Source organism: Varanus komodoensis, unplaced genomic scaffold (assembly GCF_004798865.1).
Source record: "Varanus komodoensis strain SLA01 unplaced genomic scaffold, ASM479886v1 scaffold3, whole genome shotgun sequence".
Lineage (NCBI taxonomy): Eukaryota > Metazoa > Chordata > Lepidosauria > Squamata > Varanidae > Varanus > Varanus komodoensis.
In genome coordinates, this window is record NW_025335761.1 from 11,668,141 (window position 1) to 11,685,386 (window position 17,246).

Consider the following 17,246-nt stretch of genomic DNA (forward strand, 5'->3'; position numbering starts at 1 on the left):
TCGGAGGAAACGCATAAAAAGTCATGTTGCTCCAAGGGACCATAAGAGCGTCCCCCATCGATCCTGGCCCGACGCCCGCTCTGGAACAGTATAGGGCACACAGGCTGTTCTCTCGAGTGGCGAACAGGTCCACGTCCGGATAACCCCACAAGCGGAAGAGTTTCTTGCAAATTTGTTTGTCCAACTCCCATTCGTGAGTTGTTGACATCTGTCTGCTTAATGTATCTGCTTCAACGTTGTCGGTTCTGGCCAGGTGAACTGCCATAAGCACGATGTTCCTCGGTATGCACCAGTCCCAAATGTCCATCGATAGGCATGCTAAGGCTGGGGATTTTGTGCCCCCCTGCTTGTTGAGGTAGAAAACTGCCACTATGATGCAATTTGGACAACTTGCTGGCATAACACAGTCTCGAAAGCCTTGAGGGCGTTGAAAATCGCCAGAAGTTCCAGGAAGTTGATATGTTTCCTCGCCCCGAACATGCCGCACCCCATCCAAGGAGGGACGCATCGGTGTACAGAGTTGTCGTTGGCCGAGGTGGTCGAAACGGGGCGCCGATCGACAGGTTGTCTGTGATGGTCCACCACGTTAAAGTGTGAAGGATTGCAGACGGAATCCGAATCGGCTTGGTGGCAGGATCTTATTGCGGTTGAAAAGCAGTGCTGAAAAACAGTTGTATGGGTCGCATACGTAGTCTGGCATATAGGACAATGGCAACTGCAGCAGCCATATGCCCCAGTAGTCTCAGAACGGATAAGGCTGGGACCGTTCCGTGTAGCCGAATCCGATGAATATGGCTGCATAAGGCATTCTGACGTTCCGGTGGTAGGAAGGCTTTTTCCTGCGTCGAATCGTGTCCCGATGAAATTGATGACCTGCGTGGGAATAAGGGATGATTTGCCACAGTTAATGCAGAGACCAAGAGCATCGAGTAGAGCGCAGGTTATTTGTATATCAGACAGGAGAGCTTGCTCGGATTGCAAGACGATTAGCCAGTCATCTAAGTATGGGTATATCTGTATTCCCTATGTCCTCAAGTGTGCACATACCGGCACCATACACTTCGTAAAGACTCGAGGGGCTGTGGCCAAGCCAAAAGGTAGGACGTTAAAGTCGAACAGGTCAGATCTGACAGTAAAATGTAGAAAGCGTCTGTGTGAAGGATGGATGGAAATATGAAAATAAGCATCCTTTGAATCCAGTGAGGTGAATCAATCCTCTCTTTTCAATAACAGAAAGATATTTTGCAAAGTAGTCATCTGGAACTTCCTTGGTTTGATGTACTTATTAAGAGTTCATAAGTCCAGGATCGGACGAAGACCACCGTCCCTTTTCGAGACCGTAAAATATCTGGAATAGAATCCATGCAGTCCTTCTGAGCAGGACAATTGTCGAATCACTCCCTTGAGAAGTAGCTGGGAGACCTCATCGCGTAGCACCGATGAAGAAGGTGTGAAGCGGATTGGGCTCAAAGGAGGGATAACATCAAATTCTATCCTATATCCGAACTGGATGATAGATAACACCCACCTATCAGATGGAATGGACTCCCAAATGGGGAGTCGGCCCTGGAGCCGGTCCCCAAAAGGGAGAAGGGAAGGTGGTGTTGGGAAAGAGAGGATGGTTCACCCAAGCCATCAACATGGGCGTTTATCGGTATCGAATCGCCGACGGCCTTGGGAAAAACGCTGTTGTGTTTGCTGTCTCCGACGCTGCCGCTGTTGATATTGCTGGCGAGGGTAGTTTTGCTGGTGTGGATAGTATGGTTGGTTCTGGTAGGAAGACCTAGGCCACTGTCACTTATGTTTTTGGCGGTTATGTTGGTTGGCGGTTATGTTGGTTGGCGGTTCGGGCTTCGGAGAAGGTGACCTGAACCTTGTCCTGAATGGGGTTGCACTCCCTCCTAGGGACAAGGTCCGCAGCTTGGGAGTGCTCCTCGACCCGGAGCTTTCACTTGAAGCTCAGGTGACAACAGCGGCGAGGAGCGCTTTCCTCCAGCTTCGGCTGATTCATCAGCTGCGCCCCTACCTGGAGTACGACTGCCTTGCAACAGTGACTCATGCGCTGGTGACTTCCCGTCTTGACTTCTGTAACGCGCTCTACGTGGGGCTACCCTTGAAGACGGTCCGGATACTTCAATTGGTTCAGAATAGAGCTGCCAGGCTGCTGACGGGGACTGGACGTTATGTTCACATGACTCCAGTTCTCCGTCAGCTTCACTGGCTCCCCATTGAAGTCCGGGCCCAATTCAAGGTGTTGGTAATGACCTATAAAGCCCTAAACGGCTTGGGTCCTGGTTACCTGAAGGAGCGCTTACATCCATATTTGCCCAGTCGCCCCCTGAGATCGGCGGGAGAGGCCCTTCTCCGGGAGCCCTCCGTGAGATAAATTAGGAGGGTGGCTACTCGGAGAAGGGCTTTCTCAGCGGTGGCGCCTAAGTTATGGAATGCGCTCCCCAGAGAGGTCCGCCTGGCGCCGTCGTTATTTGTTTTTCGGCGCCAGGCTAAGACCTTTTTATTTAAGCAACATTTTAAATGCTAAATACAATTGAATTTTATCTGGCCAGGGCGGCTTATTTTATAATGTGAGTTTTAATTAAGATTATTTTATATGGATTTTAACTTGTTTTATCTATGTTGTAAGCCGCCCCGAGGCTTCAGCGAATGGGGCGGCATAAAAATGTTTTAATTAATAAATAAATAAATAAATAAATAAATAAATGTTTTTGCGGGAGCTCCATATGGCGTGCAGTTAGGCGTGATTCATGAATCACCTTTAATTTGCAGTCGGTCTTCTGGTGGAACAGACCGGTACCGTCAAATGGCATTTCCTCGATTCTGCACTTCATCTAATAGGGGAAATTACAATTACACAGCCACGCATGTCGGCATAATGAGATGGCATTGACGAGAGCCCTTGAATTGGTGTCTACATGATGACGAGCGGTAGACAACTGTTGCACCGCCACCTGCATCACCTCCTTAATGAAAACCCTGGCAAGGTTCGCTTGGTGGTCTGGAAGGGAGGAAGTGACGTTATCCAGCTTCTGCATAATAAAGTACTGGTAACGTGCCAATGTCGCTTCGTAGTTTGATATGTACATGCCGAGTCCAGAGGCCGCATAGACTCGGCGCGCAAGCATATCGATTTTCCTCCCTTCCTTGTCCTGAGGAGCGGTATGTCCCCTGGACTCCCTGCCCTGGGAGGATTCAACCACAAGAGAGTTGGGTTTCGGGTGACAGAGCAGGAAGGGAATGTCATCGTCACAAACTCTATACATGGCCTCATATCTGCGGGAGGTAGCTTGTGGTTGGGCCGGTTGGGCCCAGGGCTAGACCATAGCCTGGTGAAGTGTAGTTATAAGTGGCAGAGCTATGGATGCGGACTGCTCTCCCCGAACGACATCATAAAACTGATCTGTGGAAGGGCCTGGCTGTTGATGAGCTTCGATTTCAAGCGAACGAACTAAGCGGGACATGAGCTCTGTGAAAGAGACATGCAGTCTGTCGGGTGAAGCAGGCCCTTGGTACGCAACAGCCACATCAGGGGATGTGGAGTCAACCTCTGAATCCTCTGAGTCTTCCACGTAACGCAGCCAGTTTTTGCTTGAGGAGGAGGAAGTTTCAGGGGAGGTTGGGGGCCTAGTCTCCATATGCCTGGAGATGGATGGTACATCCCTCAGGACCGATGGTGATCTATGATCCCGAGGAAAATAGGGATATGGCTGGTAAACACCCCAGCCGGGGGGAGCACCATATCCTGGGATCAACCAACTCTCATCTCGATGTTCGGATGAAAGGCTGCGACGTCTGGGAGGTAACGGTGAGGCCACATGAGGTTCAGTCGGTGGCATAGGTGTTGGCGAGTGGTCCCTTGGCGGGGAGTCTCTGATCTCACCATCAGAGATGGACTTCCGAAGCAGCTCCTCCTGTTGCTGGGGAGACACGCTCTCAGGCCGAGCGGTTGGCCTGGGGGATCCCGGTGGAGTCACCTGCATAACGAGTTGCAGGGCTGGTCCCGAAGGGGTCGGTACCATGGCGGCCATCAGTACCGAAAAGCACAATGAACCTGAGCCCCGGTGTTTTGGGTGATCAGTTTCTTGCTCTTGCAAGCGGGCTTATCCACCTTCTCCTTCCTCAACTTCTTATGGGTGGAAGGTTTATCCAGACCGGTATGCTTGCGCTTCTCCTGTTTCTTAGCCGGGGGAGAAGGCAGCGACTGAGCCTCCATAGAACTGGTGCCTTCGTCCGAAGGATGCTGCGGAGGATTGGCAGAGGTCGAGGAAGGACGCTTCGCCAGAGCACTCACGGTGGAGGAAGAGCGCTGAGGCGGCGCGGATGAAGAGGAACCAGGCCGTAGGAGCAGTTGGTCAGACTGCATTAATGCCTGATCCCATAGGAGCTTCCTGAGACGATTCTCCCTGTTTTTCCGCGCCTGCTTGGTAAACGCCAAGCAATGACTGCATTTGTCGGTCCTATGCCCCTCGCCGAGGCAGAGGAGGCATAGGTCATGTGGATCGGCCGGCGACATTTTAGATCCACATTCAGTACATTTGCGGAATGCCGCCTACTGCGCCATCGCGGAAAAATGAAGAAAAGAGGATAGTATAGGGTAAGATAATTTTTATATATATATATAGAGAGAGAAAAGAGAATTTAAGAAGAAATGGACAGAATCGGGAAGAAGAACAAACTTGGAGCAAGAGGAGTTTAAGGTTTTTGAGAAAAAACAACGAAGAGGCACAGATCTATAGTGAGAGAAGAACAGGCACGAGGCACAGCAAATGGCGGTCGCAAAGACTGAGTAAAATGGTGGACACGCCACTCTATTTATACCACAAAGGGGGAGGGGAGCGGAGTTTTCCTGCCAAAAACCGTTAGCTTGCTAATCTTCCGGCCTAGGCACTGCGCAGGTGCAGCAACCCATATGTATGATGCACAGAGGCCACGAAGAAGAACAAATCCTTGTGTTGTGTTAGGGTTATACAGAAACCCAGAACTGAGGGTTGTTCTTGGGTTGTTTCACCAGACTACAGATGCATCAGACAAGAATGGTTAAAAAAAAAAAGCTATTCCACATGTTAGTACTAGTGTACCACAAAGGCATTTTGATAAACAGACACAACAGGCACAGAAAGGAAAGCAATACCCCAGGGATTGAGAAAAGAAACCACAGATTGATCAGATTTGCACAACCCAACAACCACTGTAGGTGACAAGTCATAGTGGATTGTCATATACTGCAAACCCAGTCTGTTTCCCACAGGATGTCTTGTCTTAGGGCAACAAACCACCCAGGCAACACATGGCTTATTCTAGGGCTTGTTGTATCCAAATTGGGTTGGTGTGTCATCCAAACCCAACAGACCAACCCTGCTGTAAGTTGTAGGAAGCAGCAAGTGAACTACTCAGCAAAAGCAGCAACCCCCACTTGCCATGTTTGTTGAGCTTGTCTAGATCATCACAAGGGACAGTAGCTCCACTGATAGTCAAATGACATAACAAAGCAACCATCACTGGCTTGATGTCTTCCACCATGATCATGAGCCCTTTTTCATGCATCACAACTTAACCTCCCCACATTTAAAAGTTGAAATTTCTTTGCTGCCTTGCAGCCTCTATGCATCAATGTCCTTGGTTGGTGTCTGCTGCAAGGCCTCTCATTTAGGACTCTTGCAAGTGTGCACCTCTACAAATCTTACTAAAATGTAATAATAATTAAAAGTTGCATAGAGTTCTTGCACTTAACTTTTTTTAAAGGGATAACAAAGAAGTGACAGCTACTCCAATGTGCTCTTGTGCACTTTGGATGGGCTGTCACTGGCTGCCAACTCTGAGATCACAAAATATGACCTTTGGAAAAAAGAGTGAAAAGGGGGAAAAGCCGTGGTGAGCTAAAAGGGTTTGCAATTGCATTAGGAACAAGAGACAATGCTTCAGCCATTAAATCCCCTGGGATATCTGCCGCAGGACTGTCAGGCAAATTGTGGGTTCTTCTGCAAACAATGAGCCTCCCACTGGTTCCTTACAGGATAGTGCAGCATGATGTGTGAACTCTTTTTTGTCTGCTAGACAAATCCTGAGTATGGCAAAAAGTGCATTAAATAAAGCATGTGTTAAAATTATGCTTGAACCAGACCATTATGAGTAGCTGCCATATAATGCTGTATGAGCAACATCAACACTTTTAGAATTTGGTTTTATTGTCTGTTTTGATGCTATTTCACAAGAGGAAAAAAGTATATTTACATAAATTTGAATATCAGTTTGAATACATAACTATGTGAAAATACAGCTTTATAAGAATTAACAAACTTTAACAAAAGCAGATCAAACTTCCATATAAATACCCATTTACGAGTAGTGTCTATATGCTGCCCATTCAAATGTAGAAAGCAGGGTTAGGTCCCCCAATTTATTGTAGTATAGGAGGTGAATACTTATAGTTCCAATGTTGTAATATTAATCTTTCACAGAGTAGTATTAATACTTGCAGAGAAGACCAAAATGAATAGATATTAATGGGAAGGAAATTTTTCTATTGCTCACAAACCTCCCCTATCTAGTTTATATCACCTTCATCAAGAGGATTGCGTAATGCTTCTACTTAGCCTTCCTCATTAATCCAATCTATGTCTTTTGACTTCAGCTAATCAGGAGTGGAGAAAAGCACAAAATGTAGTGGAGTCAACATTAACCCTGAAGAAAAACCTCCCTCAAAAAAAAACCCCAAAAAACCCCACAACTGTTTATTAGCTCAAACAGGGCTTTCTTGTTTTATCTTCAGGCTCAAAGGTATGTTGTTTTAACTCTTACAATTTATTTTTTAAACTCAAATCTCCATGGCCTACTGATATATTTTAAATTTAAAACATAAAATTCTCCATTTTGTTTTCCATTTAAAACATAAAGTTCTCCATATGGCCAATAGTAGGGACACGGTGAGCAAGATGGATTTACCTCCCCTGCCTACTAAAACTTTTTGTCTTCTCTACTGTGTTTTAACTCCCAGCAACTGCCATTAAAAACCAGGACTGTGTGAGAGAAAGAAATGGGGTCTCAAGCCTATTTCAACCCCAAAAATAACAAATATTCAGGCCCTGGAAACTCATTTCACTGCTGCAGACATGGCACCCAGTTCATCTCAATCAGGGAAGAACACCAAAAGCAAGGAAGACACTCTGAAGAAAACATTCCCAGCAGTTACAATCATAACTCCAAGAGGACAACTTGTTTGCACTGGTGCCATTAAGTCAGGAAACTGATAGCACTATCTAATATCAAAACTATGGTGCTAAGCCTGACTCAATTTTAAAAAAATCTTGAACTTACTCTCTTACTCAAGACCTGAAGACCAAGAAGGAAGGTCTGGAGAATGGCAATTAGCCAACAAATCTACATGTTTGTGGTGCAGGGAAACACTAAGGTAAACAGTAATAGGATCACAGTTCTTTGTGAACTGGTTTGTTGAAATCTGTTCAGACTTCATGCAATAAATCTGGACACTGAATGAATTTGTCAAGGCCTCAGGCTTTGTCCCAATGTTCTCCAATGAGTGATGCAGTGATGTGTAGACATATGAATGCCATCCTTAATCACAACTTGGACAGAAACACCAATGCACCTCAACTACCTAAGGAACATACCACTCTAAAAAGACTTCTCAACAAACATGGTTCAACTGCCAAATGGATGTAATATGGTTGCAACATATGGTTTTTTAGTTTGTAGAAAATAATAAAAATTTACTTTAAAAAATAACAACTGTACTAAACCCTTCCTCTCTATTGTATCCTGAGATTTTTAAAATCCTTTTGATTGAACAGAATGGTTCATGCATTGGGCCAATCTTCTCCGCTTCCCTCCAAGCAGATCAGGACAAAGGCCTTCTAGCTAAAAGTTGTTATTATCTTAAAGCTGCCTGGCTATGCTGGTTTTGTGTTACCAAATAAGAATACTGAAGAAGTTAACAACAAAACACACATATGAAGTTAGAATATTGGTAGTTAAGAAAGTGCAGCTTAATGGTACCAAACAGAATAGCTCTTTTCAGTTTGGAAGGGCAGAAAGGTGACTCCACCTTCAAAATGAAACATGCTGCTTATGAGTGAATTGCCTGGAATGTGTGATGCTTCTCACATGGTCCATCCTCTTAACCTGATGTCCTAACCCTAAGTCTACACCCACCAATATCAGCTTGCTCATTACAGTTTTCCACAGCAACCAGCTAGCATATCTCTGGGTCAAGCATCCTGGTCATTTCAAGTTGTGAATTCAGATCTCTCATTTTTCACTTCTGAATCCAAATCTGATACAACAATCTTTGAAGGCTGTATTAAAGGAAGAGAAGTATGTCCAGTTCTTACAACTCTACCTGCTCAATCTTTACAAAACATGGACATGGGTGAGTTTTCAGGCAGTAGATTGAAACATACAAATGGATTTTCTATCTACACAACTGCATATGGAGAAAAATAAGGGTGCCCACTCTCCCCTGTTCTTTTTGCCATTGCTATAAAACCCCTACCACAAACAATTTGTAATCATCCTAAAACTGAAGGGGTCACTACCCAACGAATTAACCAGCTCTGATTATTACTATTATTATTGGAGAGGATGTCTTTCTGTTATATTCCAAACTGGAAACAACTATATCAGTACTCAAAGAAACTACCTTATTTTGTCTACAAACACCACTTCAGACCTCACATTTCTCTATCTCTTAATATTGAGCCACTTCTACATACTGGTGCATTCAAATGCCAAAAAACTGCATTTCAACAGCTAGTTCCATGACGCTATGCATGTATTATAAGATGGATGAAACATAAATTAAAAGCATAGGCTATTGTGAAGCTATTCACACTGCCAATATAAAAATGATGATTCTGTCCAAACTTCTTTCCTATTCACCCAGAAGATAACACACTGAAAAAATGGTATCAGCTACTGGAGAGATTTGTCAAGAAGAAGAAAAAATATTACTTAAGCGAGGGTGCACAGTACTACATTCAAATGAGATAAGGACTTGCTATATCCAATATATGACTGTATTTTGTCTCTTTGCAGATCAAGCAATTAACAAGCATCATAAGACATGATAAGGACATATCCTAGGTTTCTATGGAAACATTAAATAGTGTCCTCCCACACACCTAGCACTTATATTTAAGAAGTTTATTAAGGCTGAAATAGGGCTAAAGCATACCATTCCACAATTCAAACCTCAAAATTTAGAAACCACAAATAAAATTTATTGCTCCCACCTTCTCCACCCATGTCCAATTATAGGCCACCCTAAATTTGTTGGACTAGATAAACTGGCACAGTTCTTGGATAGAGGAAGCACTTTCCACAATAAACCTGTTTATAAGGACACAGGCCATCACTTTCCCTATACTGGAGCCTCTAAGACATGACAGTTGCATGACCACAAAGACACCAAATAATCAATTTTACTAAAACACTAGCTATGGAAGAAAGGAGCTCTAGCAATATTTGAAAATGCATGCTTATTCCAGAGTAGCTCCATAAAGTTCTAGTCTCCATTGATTAAGCGGTTAATCAATCTCATCCATGGAAACTAATCAGGGCCAAAACTGATATGGGGAAGGAGACTTGAACACAGCTATAATGGAACACCAACTCTGGGCTATTCCCACTCTTTGCACTATTTCAACATAAGTAAGGGAAGTCATAATTAAGATAGCTCATCCCAAATAAATACAGATTTTGGTTCCTTGATATACATGGGAAACTGATGTTCAAATAGGTGTAAAGCTTTGCAACCCACTTCTTTCCATAATATGTGAAGTTACTAAACAATAAAAATTGTGGAACTATCAGTCCTAGTGTCAGTTTTCAAAGATGAGAATGAGCAGTTTTTACATATAGAATTGATTACTGTCATGCCTGCAGTTACCTGGCCTGAGATTGTGTTACACATCTTCTACTGGACTATTGATACAAAATTGATGAATAAATTATGGAAAATTGCTCTTGCTGAAAAGGTGACACACAGACTAAGACTTATAAAAAGACTGGAAAATGAGACTAATGCAAGTGTAGCATCTATTTACTACAAATGTAAATGTGATCGGAGGTGCTTGCTTCTCTATCTGCATAATTCAAAATTTGGAGTGATACATTTTAATATTGTTAGCATCATAATCTGTACCCGTTTTAGTGTTGTATTATGTTAAAACTCAGTTTTAAAAGAAGAAAATTGGCCAACATCACACAGTGATCGGCTGTCTAATCACCTTTGCTTTAAATATTCATTTTTCCTTCAAGAAAGTAAGAGAAATCCCCCTAGGAAGTATACAGAAAGTAAATCTGTAGGAATTGACAGAGGGAACTGGGTCTTTTCAGCCTGGAGGAGACTCTGAAGTGACGTATAAGTACATGAGGGTGTGTTACACAGAGGTGGACCTGTTCTCCCCTGCAGAGGAGGGCAGGACATGTTCCAATGGAGCCAAGCTCAGGGAACCAAAGTTCAATTTGGATGCCAGGAAGGACTTCCTGATCATTAGGACTGCTAGAGTATGAAATGGGCTTCCACAGGAGGTGGTTGAAGTCCCATCAGTGAGGGTGTTCAAGAATAACACCTACCATGCACATGGTAGGCATGTCATGAGCAGAGCCAGCTGGAGCTGGGGGTCAGACTAGATGGCCCAGGAGACCCCTTTTATATTTCTAAATAATTTTAAAAATACATTCACACTGACCTTTGTTCTTGAATTGATTGTATTTCTCTACCAGCAGTGCATTATTTCCTAAGCTTGACCTTCCCAAGCCATTATATACTGCGCTCTAATTCTAAATAAACCTGAGTTACTTTCTGGGTGTACATGCTGAGGTTTTATTTATTCCTCCATGAAAAGCAGACCTAAGTCTAGATGATCTAAGACCATCTTCTACCATTATCTAGGCAGATGAGTAATCTCTGAAAGAGCATTTTAACCAGAGTACTGCTATTGAGACCATTTTTCTACTCCCCAGTTGGAGTAATTGCCAGGTTATAAAAAATAGTTCATCCAAATGACAGCTTCTACTGAGGGAAATGTTTCTATAATATAACCAACATGTAGAAAGAAACAAAAACCTTTAAGGAACAGCAATATATCAAATTGTATAAGCCAGATGAAGATACAGAAACTAAGGCTAAGCTAGAGGGGTGAGGCCAAACTTGTATAAATATTTCCATGCCCAGATTCAACAAGCTATTGACTTTTCTGATGAAGTGGGCGGGAGTGGGGAGATAGCCCTGTTACCAACAAGACCAAGTTAATGCTCCTTCTTCCCAGTTTGGCTCTAGTCACATGAAGTTATGCATAACTAGTTGCAGCAGATGTGGATGTGCAAGTGAATGTGAAACTCCATGAAAGTAATGCGGGTGTAAATATGAAATCCATATCAAGTAATGTGACTTTCTGACACTACTGAGGAACCACCAGTGAGAATATGCTAAACTTAGCAGAAACAGGTAAATGTAGTTCCAAAAGGAAGAGATGGTGGTCCATATACAGTTATTGCCCTCCAGGTCAACTTGAGACCCTGGATGATGTCCTGACAGGCCAGATTCTAAGGATATCTCGGGGGAGAGACACACTAATTATGGGAGATTTCAATCTCCCGGATTAATTGGGAGACTCACTCAGCAGTGACAGCCAGGTCACATCACTTCCTAGAAGCTATAGAGGGAGGGTTTTTCACACAGAGGGTCCAAGAGGCGACGAGGGAGGGAAACATTCTTGACTTGGTCTTGACCAATAGAGAGGAGCTGATAGATGAAGTACAGATTAGGGGAGCTCTGGATGTGAGTGATCACTCCATTCTTTGCTATGAGATCAGGGGACTGGGGATGTGCAGCAGGTCAAGCACTAGAAGCTGGGACTTCAAGAGGGCCAACTTTGGCCAACTGAAGGCCAGACTGGGGAAAGTTTCCTGGGATAGGTTACAGGAAGGTAAGCAAGTTGAGGAGGGGTGGATGGCACTCAAAAGGGAGGCTTTGGAGGCGCAAGCCTTGACGATACCTCTAGTTAGTAAGGTGGGGAGGCGGAGGAGAGCACTGCCATGGATGTGAAAGGAGGTGGTTAGAGGGATTAGATGAAAGAGGAACCTCCGTAGGAAATGAGTACTGGGACAAATAGACAAAAGGGTATATCAGGAGGAGGAGGCCCATTGCAGAAGGATTCTTCGCAAGGCTAAGGCTGATTACGAGCTGAGACTTGCCAAGAATGTCAAGAGCAACAAAAAGGGCTTCCATCAGCATGTAAATAGGAAGAGGAAGGGGAGACAAGTGGTGGGACCACTAAATGAGGAAGGAGATCCAGTGACTGATATGAGGGAACAGGCACAGATGCTAAATGACTATTTTGCCTCCATGTTCTCCCCAAAGCAGGACAGCGGAGATCCGCATGGGAGATTAGATGAGGCTGGGGACTTAGGGGCACAGATTAGAGTCACCCCCCTTGAGGTTGAGGGGCTCCTGAGGGCATTGGACATTACAAAGGCGCCAGGCCCTGACGGGTTACACCTGAGAGTACTTAGAGAGTTGGCAGGGGTTCTCTCATGCCCACTGGCCTCCATTTTTGAGGCCTCGTGGAGAATGGGTGAAGTTCTAGAGGACTGGAGAGTGGCATCAGTGGTCCCAATTTTCAAAAAGGGTAGTAGAAGGGACATGGGGAATTACAGACCTGTTAGCCTTACGTCCATTGTAGGAAAAACAATGGAAAGGCTCATAAGAGAATAGGTGTCATAAGTACAGGTTAGGTGACAAGTGGCTGGTGAGCAGCACTTGTGAAAGGGACCTCGGGGTACTGGTTGACTGCAGGCTAAATATGAGTCAGCAGTGTGATGCGGTGGTCAAGAGGGTGAACGCCATCCTTGGTTGCATAGCCAGAAGTGTAGCTTCTAGATCAAGAGAGATATTACTACCACTCTATACGACTCTGGTATGCCCGCAACTGGAATACTGTGCTCAGTTTTGGGCCCCTCATTACAGAAAGGATATAGCCAGGTTAGAGTCAGTGCAGAGTAGGGCCACAAGGTTGGTGGCCGGTTTGCAGGGAATAGGGTATGAGGTGAGACTGAGGGAACTGGGTCTCCTCAGCCTGGAGAAGAGGAGACTCAGAGGGGATATGTTGGCGACATGGAGATGGGTAGAGACCTGTTCTCCCCTGCAGAGGAAGGCATGACGTGCTCCAACGGAGCAAAGCTCAGGGAACCAATGTTCCATTTAGATGTCGGGAAGCACTTCCTGACAGTTAGGACCCCGAGGGTGTGGAATGGGCTTCCACAAGAGGTCATTGAGGCCCCATCGGTGAGGGTGTTCAAAGATAGGCTGGACATGCACATGGTGGGCATGTTGTGAGCGGAGTCGGCTGGTACCGGAGGTCAGACTAGATGGCCTGGGAAGCCCCTTCTGACTCGCTCTGTTTCTATGTTTCTATGTACAGAGGATAAAAATATATTCCAAGATGACATCTGGAGGCCTACAATAGTTCGTAGTAACTAGAAGACTAACAGGACTGGAAGACTAACTTCATAACAGGAAAAGGCTTTCTGGCCCCAAACTTAGAGGGTCAGTGGGAAAATATTACCTTGGGGAATCAGAAATACAAGAGTAGAGTCACAGACCAAATGAAAAACAGGATTCTTCAGTGACAGCAGAGATTGCTTAATCTTTAGTCCCAAAGACTATACCACTCCCAGGGATTTCTCCATATAAACATTATTAACAATTTATAAAGGAGGAGATATTTGATCTTCCACAGTGATGTTTGTGGAACACCTTAATGTCACACCTAATGTAAACAACGCAGAACTGTAAAAACATTCCATATCCCAAGAAAGATGGTAAAGGTGTTGAAGGAGGTACCAACTAGGTTGAAGTAGCCTTTGCTGAAGATGAAAAGGAAGACAAAGATGTTCCTTTGAAGCAGGGGTAAGGCAGAGTGGCTGGTCAGAGGATCTAATTGAGGAAGAAAATACGGGTAGTGTAACAAATGTTGGCATCAACAGGGTGCTCTGAGCAGCAAGTCTGCCTGGTGACGGGCTTAAGGTAGCTGGTGTCATGGCAGCTGGTAATAACAAATTTGGAAACGACAGTGGCATATATGTAGTCACACATATATAGGCATGAAGCATCAGCTGCATTAATCAGGAAAGTATCCAAAGAAGGGGATAGCCTCTGTCAGCAAGTCAATAAACTTTTAATAGCAAAGTGTCCAGTAATGGTAGTGAGATGAGGTCTCCCAAGTTTGACAAATTAACCTTTTGTGATGGGATGAATGTATGTAGCAGTCCTGAAGGAATGGGGGAGAAGATTGGTAAGTAAATAGGAAAAGAAAGGATTGTGACAGAGAAGAAAAGAAAAATACCTAGCTTTACAAGGATGAAGTTATGTTTAATTAATTAATTAATTCAATTTGAATGTTGCTACAGTAGCCCATACTTGGGCTCTCTGTGGAGCTTACAACAATTAAAACAACACAACACTCCATAATCAATAACACTAAATCAACATATTCAAAAGATATTAACAACATAATCAAAATGTAAAAACTTAATGCATTAAAATTAAAATATTACATTAAACCATCAGAATAAAACAATTTAAATTAAAATCAGCTAAAAACAAAAAAAGTCAATTAAAATAAAGTTACCACTAAAATAAATTATTTAAATAGCTGGAGAAAAGATATGTCTTTGCCTGGCACCAGAATGGTAACAGCAATGGCACTGGGCACACCTCTCTGGAGAACCTGTTGCAAAGGTAGGATGCAACCACCAAGAAGGCCCTTCTTCACCTTCACCTATCTAAGGATGGCTCCTTAAGAAGGACCTCCTGACTTGATTTTAAGGGATGTGTAGGTACATATGGGAGAAGACAATCCTTCAGGTACCCAGGACTCAAGCACTTTAGAGCTTTATATATAAGTACAAGTACATCAAACTGGGCCCAGACCTCCACTGGTTGTCAGTGTAGATGATATGATGGCTTGAAATGGGTCCATGAACTAGTTGTTAATGATTGCATGGCCCTTTTTTGAACCAGCTGGAATATCTGGACTGTCTCAAAGGCAGCCCCACATAGAGAGCACTGCAACAGGAGTTGCAAGAAGGAGACCATGGTATCCTTCTGGATAGGCTAGCGGGATTGGGGGTTGGAGGCACTGCTTTGCAGTGGTTCCGCTCCTATCTCAACAGTCGATTCCAGAAGGTAGTGCTGGGGGACCATGTCTCTACGTCATGGCAGCTATGCCATGGAGTACCACAGGGCTCCATTCTATCCCCTCTGCTATTTAACATCTATATGAAACCGCTGGGAGACGTCATCAAGAGGTGTGGGCTGCGGAATCATCAATACGCTGATGATACCCAGCTCTACCTCTCGTTTTCCACCAATCCAGGTGAGGCAGTGGCTGTGCTGAACCGGTGCTTGGCCGAGGTAAGGGAATGGATGAGGGCCAATAAACTGAAACTCAATCCAGACAAGACGGAGGTCCTGTTGGTTGGCGGATCGGGCTTCGGAGAGGGTGGATTTGACCTGGTCCTGAATGGTGCAACACTCCCTCTTAGGGACAAGGTCTGCAGCTTAGGAGTACTCCTCGACCCGGAGCTTTCTTTGGAAGCTCAGGTGACAGCGGTGGCGAGGAGCGCCTTCCTTCAGCTTCGGCTGATTAATCAGCTGCGCCCCTACCTGGAGTACGACTGCCTGGCGACGGTGACACACGCACTGGTGACTTCCCGCCTAGACTTCTGTAACGCGCTTTACGTGGGGCTTCCCCTGAAGACGGTCCGAACACTTCAATTGGTGCAAAATAGAGCTGCCAGGTTGCTGACGGGGACGGGGCGTTATGCTCACATGACTCCAGTCCTCCGTCAGCTTCACTGGCTTCCCATTGAAGCCCAGGCCCAATTCAATGATTATGTTGATTATGACCTATAAAGCCCTAAAAGGCTTGGGTCCTGGCTACCTGAACGAGCGCTTACGTCCACGTATGCCCGACTGCCCTTTGAGATCTGCGGGAGAGTCCGTTCTCTGGGAACCCTCCATGAAAGAAATTAGGAGAGTAAGTACTCGGAGGAGGGCTTTCTCTGCGGTGGCGCCCAACCTATGGAATTCACTCCCCAAAGAGGTCCGCCTGGCACCGTCGTTACTGGTTTTTCGGCGCCAGGTAAAGACCTTTTTATTTAAACATCATCTTAATTGTTAAAACATATGATCTGGCCAGGGCAACTTCTTCTTCCTTCTCTTTTCTCCTCCTATATTATTTATTTACTTATTTTATACTGATAATTTTAATTTTATATTATTATGTTTGTAATTCAGTGTATTTTTTGTATTTTTGTATTTAATGGTAATTTATTATGTTCTATTGTATTTCAATGTATTTTAGGTTTCGGCAAGGGGCGGCATAGAAATGTTATAATAATAATAATAACAACAACAACGACAACAGTCCAACTGGGATGTTACCACAGCTTGCGTAACTGCGGTTAAGCTTTGTCTGTCAAGATATGGCCATAGCTGATAAATTAGTTGCAGTTGAAGGAAGGTGCCACCAAGTCCACTTGGCCTCAAGTGAGAGTTTTGGATCCAGAAACACCCCCAAGTTGCAGACACTGCCCTTTAGTGGGAGCACAACCCCATCCAAGACAGGGTATAGACCATTCAACCCATCTGACCAACCACCCACTGAAAGTACTTCTGTCTTGTCTGGAATGAGCCTCAGTTTATTGGCTCTCATCCAGTCCATTATCGAGTTTAGACACTGGTTCTGGGCAGGCACAGCCTCACCTGGATTTGATATAAAGCAGAGGTAGAGCTGAGTATCATCAGCGCATTGCTGTGATCTCAGCCCAACCCTCTGGATGACCTCTCCCAGCAGTTTCATCTAGATATTGAACAGCATGGCGGATGCTATAGAGTCCTGCAGAACCTTATGGTGCAGAGCATCTATCCCCTAGCAATACTTATAGAAGGTTTCAACAATGCAACTGCAGTAGCCATGAAGAATAAAATAGGTGGCAAGGAAAGGGTTCCACACCTTTGAAAGTGTGTACTGAGGGATGGTGACACTTTGGTTCCCCACCAAAATATTTCACTACAGAGTTACAGAAAGTTCTGTATGTGCTCTTTCCAGGAACAAACCCCAGATGTACAGAGGCACACAGACCAGAAGAACTACAACTAGCTGTTAAACACAATGAAAGGGGGTATAGCGTAAGGTTTAAGCAGA

The 17,246-nt window shown here is 44.5% G+C and overlaps 1 protein-coding gene across 6 annotated transcripts in view; it reads right to left on the bottom strand.

Moving 5' to 3' along the window:
• AMBRA1 (autophagy and beclin 1 regulator 1) overlaps positions 1-17,246 on the bottom strand; it is a 271,815-nt gene that overhangs the window by 72,694 nt on the left and 181,875 nt on the right. The window lies entirely within an intron of this gene.